The sequence below is a fragment of the Aplysia californica genome, unplaced genomic scaffold (genome assembly GCF_000002075.1).
Source record: "Aplysia californica isolate F4 #8 unplaced genomic scaffold, AplCal3.0 scaffold00222, whole genome shotgun sequence".
NCBI lineage: Eukaryota > Metazoa > Mollusca > Gastropoda > Aplysiida > Aplysiidae > Aplysia > Aplysia californica.
The window spans coordinates 79,590-86,444 of NW_004797492.1; positions in this window are offsets into that span (position 1 = coordinate 79,590).

Genomic DNA, 6,855 nt, shown 5'->3' on the forward strand with positions numbered 1-6,855 from the left:
GGGGGGGGGGGGGGGGCAGCCTTAATTGATAGTTTCCCTTTCTTCTGTTGTTTCATGGATGTTGGGGTTGAAGTCTCTTCTTTTTTTTTTTTTTTGGTCATTTGTCATTGAATAAAACAGTTATACGTCTTTGAGTCAGTATTGTCGCTCTGGTCTCTCGGTTGTTTGTTTTTTTGTATACTTTGTTCAATGTTGTACTGAAGTTGGTTATTACAGCACAAGGAGCAGAGGTCACGATTTTCTGGATAATCCAGAGGTCTGAGTGTCTGGAAGTATCTGGCACTATATTATTCAAAAAGATATCGGTTGTTGGCAGGTGCTCAGGTGTGGTTTGGTCCTTTCCTATCGAACATCTGTTGTCCCTATCTCTCCTCCTTTTCTTGTATGTTTCTCTATGAACCCCTCCACTCCATTCTTTGGGCACTTGTAGTATGACTGTGTGTTGCAATGGCTGGAAAACTGGAAAAAACTAACTCTTACTACTACTATTACTGCTGAACTCCCAAGCCCTGTCACTGGCAAGGTTGGTGACACACTCACAGCTCAGAAAAAGTCGTGTGCTGCTTGCCAAGCCAAGCCACTTGTACTTGTATGTTTAAGAGAGCAAGTGATGGAAATCTGAACTCCGAGAGGGGAAGGTTGTTTTTTAAAGTAAAAGTTTTACAGCACTTGCAACACATTGGGTCAAATATTTTTATTTTTAGTAATAAGCTGACATTGTTAGTTTTCCGCGGGAAAATGGATCAACCGTGCTGCGGAATAAGATTTTTTGCAGAATTTTGGAAAAAATTGTAAGCATTATTCATGTTTTCAGACGTAGAATTTCGAGAGAAAAAAAACAAACTCAAGCGAGCTCCGAGCTGACGATGTTAGAGTGATCTTCTGGAAGCCGGAAATTAGAGCGTTCTTTTTTTTTTTTTGAAACAAAATTGATCTTGATCTAGATTCTTCTTTGTTCTAGTAGATCTAGATCTGAGGTTTTACGGCACTCGCATGGCTGGCAACTGCGTATATAGGTCATTATGGGCGTCAAGGGGTGGATGTCAACAGAGAGGTCTAAACGGGGGATCAGGTTTACTCTGTTCACCTCTCTAGCCTCAATAATAGGCTACTAACTCTACTTAGACTATCAAGGCACCCTGAAAATAGCAATTCACAAAAGAGTGACAAACATACAAAAGAAGTAGAGGAAATGATAGTGATAGGAAGGATGAGGAAAGAAAAAGCAGCAGTTCCCCCAATTCCCTATACTATGTTATTCCGACACGGTATGATGAGCATGACGTTGATAAATCAACCCCTGTACCTTTCTTCTGTGCATAAGAACATGTTCATATCCCCCCTTTGGGAATGGCGTAAAGACAGCTTCAGGAAGTGGCACTACCCTGTCTGCTAGATTCTATTGTGCATGCGCTATTGTATAGGAGTACTGGCGAGACGAGATTTTTGTCTTCAATGCCTCCTGACAATCAATGACATACAATGGAAACCTGATATAACAGGGATGGTGGGAGTAGAGAAAAAATCCTGTTATATCCGATCCCTGTTAAATCTGAAATGCAAGGAAAGTGAGCATTTGTGGACTAATCTAGCAGTACTTATTCATGGGTAGTTTCCCTAGCCACAAGTACCCACGAACAGGAGTTTTGGCATCAACATCAGAAGAGCTTGGTCCACAGAATCTGCATCGGGTGGTCTTATCTTCTTTCGATCGAGAGCAAACTTTTCATTGGAGTATGCTGCCACTATCCTCTCTCTATCATTGTAATGGTGGGAATCGACCCTTGTGGAATGTCGAACTGAAGATAAATCTCTGCCAGTGGAGCTTGCTTTTTGTCAACAGTCTGGATTATTTCGTATTTTTTGTCAATTGAAAGGCACTTTCTCTTGCGCTTGACATCGTTGGTGACCATAATGAAAGAAGTAGGCTTAGATCTAGGCCGACCGGTCGTCCCCTCTCTCTCTCTCTTACTTTTTACACATTGTTAACGAGCCTTTGTCCCTGCTATAACCGGTTGGGCTCCGATGAGGCCCTGTTATTGCCGATAACTTTTAACAGAGACAAAGAGTAGGAAAAAACGGGGATTTTAATCCCTGTTATTACCGGATCCCTGTTATTACCGGGCCTGTTATATATGGTTTTCACTGTAGCTCAAACTGCCAGCTCACCTGATTTTGAAATTACCGGCCTACAATGTCTCGTTTCTTCGAGTCACACTTTTTGCTGGTATTTTATGCTATAGTTTATATAGGCTTGTGTTTCTAAACAAAAATACAGACTGTATGCTGCTAATTTCTGGGGGTTTTAAAATTCCATTTACTGTGTCTGTAGTGCTACTTCTTAGCTTATGATTAATTGATACTTAATTGGTACTTATATTTTTTAAGCAGTATGGAAAAAGAAATTTAGACAGGGTCGCAATCCTTGCAGAATTTTGTCATTTTGGGGTAAAATTCTGCGCAGAATTTTGAAAATTTTAATGCAGAAAACTACAATATCAGAATAAGTGCCTAAGATTAGAGTTAGATCAGAGTTGTTACAAGAGAATAACAAACAGAAAAAAAAGAGGTAAGGACCATAGAAGTTTGATCGGAAAGGAGAAGCAAATCACACGAGAGCACCTGCCAACCGCCCAGTGTCTGATACTGATGCATCTTGAAAGCAACACACTGTAAATGTTAAACAGGTAAAATGCCATTGCCTTACGCTAGGAGAATATTTATAAGTACATACAGTGGGGTTCACTTGAAATGAAATCCGCTTGATTTTCTTTGGTTTAATTTTAAGGCAAAGACAGTACAGAACAAGATGGGCCACTCAGCCAAAAAAGTCCGCCGGAAGTTCGCTCTTTGCTTCTTCAGATGGCGCTGCAGTCTGTTTTGAAGCTCTCTTTCATTTTTCCAGAAGAATAGGAATAGCACCTCTTTGTGTGCGCAGATCGACTGCTGTTCATCAGCAGTTCGGGTTCGTTCAGTAAGGAGTTTTAGTTTTTTAAAATTTTAATGACCTCGTTTTTCTTTCTAAAGTCAAATTAAACGAAGAAAACAATCACCCTTTGTTTTTTGTCGGCGTAACCATTTTAAAAAAGCGTTCTTCAGAAATTTACTCAAAAACTTGCTAGTTTCACTCTGATATTTAAAAACTCAAGTAGGGTAACTCTGTTCGCAAAGGGTGCATATTTGCGAAGAGGGCGCCACCGAATTTTGAGGACACTTTTTTAATTGGCTCAAAGAGAGGAGTGGACCCTCTTGTTATGTAGACTCTGATTAAGGCAAGGCTGGTTTTTGGTTTAAAAGTTGCTCAAAAATAGAAGGGGGAAAATTGGGATTTTCTTTTCTTTGTTTTCCCCTGTGTTTGTATGAACCATGTTGGACTATGTGGACTCCAGTGTTTGTATGAACCATGTTGGACTATGTAGACTCCAGTGTTTGTATGAACCATGTTGGACTATGTAGACTCCAGTGTACTATAATTAATAATAGTACAACAACAACAACAAAAAAAGAACATTGTTCAGAGAAAAAAAGGTTGTTGGATACTTTATTGAATGTTTTGAGGGATAACTTTATCTTGTCAAACTTCCGTCTGCGTAGATACATTTCAAATAAATGACAATGCAAATTATGGTGAACAATAACTGAAATGAGACTCTTCTTTTGAACTAACCGTGAAAACAAAAATATATACATACATTACATATGTATACAAAAACAATACATATAGTAACAATCAGGACCAATTGAGCAGCTTCTGCTACCATCTGTTTGTGGCTCACCAGAAGGTTAGTTTTTCTGTAAGTTTAACGGCACTTGCAACACAATTAGGTCATAAAAGTGCTGAAGGTTAGAGGTCACAAATGAGCAACACACAAAGAAATGGGAAAGAAGGTGCACAGCACCTGCCAACCACCCACACCAGAATGAGATACTCAATAAAAATTTCTCCCCATTCTCAAATGGATCTCAGGGTATCCTAACAACATGCACCAGTGAAGTGCTCAGTTGCTGCACCAGTGAAGTGCTCAGTTGCTGCACCACAGGGGCCGCTAAAGTGTCTGTCTGGACAATACACACGACACCACACAGGGATGCCACCAGGGTTTTGTGGAAAAACTTGGAAATTTACCTACTTGTATTTGCGAATACAGTAAATAGACACAATGAATATATATGGGGTTCAACAGAAACAAATGCTGAGAATGATAAGTTTTTTTATAGCCAAAATCATGGACAAAACAGCAACCCTGATGCAGACGGCATCACTGAAAACCCCAGGAGTAGTACAAACCAATATTGCAGAGCTCAAGTCAGAAATTGCACCCATCAGATTAGAATCTGTGTCCACAAAGACAAAAAGTAAAGGCCTACATTATTCTTAAATTGATCTAGTCTGGTACGGATAATTCAAACACGTGGGAGACTGAAAAATGTGTTCAACACACTCATAATTCCGATTGTCTGGGAATAGCAAATTGTACAAGCTATCTCTACTATCTGCAATTTCGAGTTTTCCGTGTTCGTGTTTCTTCTGTGCCCAACTGTATTATCTTATCGTATCTTATCTCACTGAACTGAGTCTGAGTGTCAGTGTCAGGCAGGCTCATCAGGAAAAGAGAGATACAAATTCATTAACATTAACATTCTGACAACCTGAAGGGGATGACTTTTTTTCCCCAAGCTGCACGGCAAACCCACATATTAATTAAAACCGAGGTTTTGAAAGGAATGGTTTTTTAAAGCTTACCAAAATAATACTCCCATGGAATAAAGCAACATGAAACTGGACATGACATATGTCCACCACTTCCAACCACCCTCCTTCACTGATGGATAAAGAATCTTAGCCTACACGATAACTAACAGACTTCCTGCAAAGACTGAGAGCAAAAACGTAAAAATATTTTGATTTCAAAGTAAAAAGAACCTCTTTTAAGAGTGAAAAATGTTTGTAAAATAAAACTGCGTTCTTTTCTGGTCCTCAGCCATTGCAGAGTCTGTGTCATGAGAGAAAATACTGGGGCTTAAAGCCTTCTGAATAATACAACAAAGAAAAATTTGAGATCCTGGAAGAGAAACTGAAATACAACAAAAATGGCAAATACTAATAGTAATAACGCAGGAAATATCCGATAAATTGTAAATGGCAATAGCCAACACGTCTAAGTTGAAACATCTGCTGCTACTACTACTAAACTTTATTTTATAAAAGGAAGAAGAAAAAGAATCTACGCCCAAAATTGCTACAGCGAGGGCATTTGATGAGCATCTTTCAATCAATGGCTACCATTCAACAATCAGTAGGGACTACTTTGTAAATATGATATTGTCATTGTCAATCTCCTATTAAAACAAAACAACTTTTGGGTATGCCAAAGTTTAAATTTAAATGAAAGAAAGAAAAAATCCACCACATGTGAAAGCCCTCTCTGAGACCGAGTTAGATCAAAGAAGACAACACATACGTGACAAGTGTATTATATTCCCAACAAACACACCAGCCCAAAACAACATGTTGATGGCTGGGTGCAACACTACGACAAACGTCAACAAACGGTATGTGTGTGTTATCATGGTGGAATCAGGCGTCCTCAAAATAATGATAATGAAGAAACCGCCATTCTCACGCTTTTTGAGAAATTTTTGTCAATTTTTTTTCTTCTGAGGCTCAGGGTCTTTAAAGAGCATGAAAAACACATTTCTATATGTGGATTTTACCAAAAACTGGTGATCAAAGAACCAAAAAAAAAAAAATGTAAATTTGCAGTTTTCAAAAGCACCCAAACTTTGGAGTTGGAGCTCACCAAACTTTCTTGCAAATTTTATCTCTGACACCAGGCGACCCCACCTCCTTTAATCACAAATATCTCAATTTCTTTTCAACAGAGATGGGTATTTTACTTTTTATCAAAAGCAAGGCAAATGAACAGGCTTTGAGATGATACCAATAGCTCTGTATGCCCAAAAAACTGACGAGTGCCTGATTCCACCGTGACCTATATATATGGTAAAATGCTGTTTGTCGGAGCCTTGTATCCAGCCACCAAAGTGGAGGTCAGAAAAACACGACACCATCTGAGGGCATTTTTCTCACACTATAGTAACAATAGTAATAATAATTGCATTATATAGCGCATATCCACACTCTACAGTATGCTCTATACAAACAAACTATTATTACCCCAGTGGACCCGGTGACACACACAAACATTCTCAGCTTCCCGGGAAGCACAAAGTCCAAGAAGCTGAAGAAGCGTTCAAACATTAACAAACAGACAAAAAGGATCTTTCGCTGTCTATAGCCAGGTACCCATTCCCACCTGGGTGAAGTGAGGACAACTTGTGTTAAGTGCCTTTCCCAAGGACACAACGTCCGGCCGTTGATCAGATTCAAACCCAGGACCTTGCGGTCCGAGAGCCTAACCACTAGAGCACCGACGCCACAAACCGTCCAGGACCCTGAAGTAACACATCAGCAGTGGATGCCAACAGCAAACACAAACACACACGTGCGCACACACACACACAAGAACACGCACACAGGCTCAAGAACAAGTAGGCACTAAAAAAAAGCAACACCAACAACACATTGCAAAAGTGTACACCTGGCACCCACACGCTCCACGCCTCTGTCTCTCACATTCTCTCATGGACCCCCTGCTCAGCCTAATCTATTCTTCCAGCATCTTTCTCATAACCACAAAAGTTGGGCCTAAATAGCAGGAGAAACTTAAAAAATCTAGAGAAATCTTTTCTCCAAACATCTATAGAGGACTGATTGGGGAGCCAATATTGCCAGTCTATTTCAGACCCAACAGTCAAAATAAAGAGAGAAAGACAAAATAATGGATTGGGTGG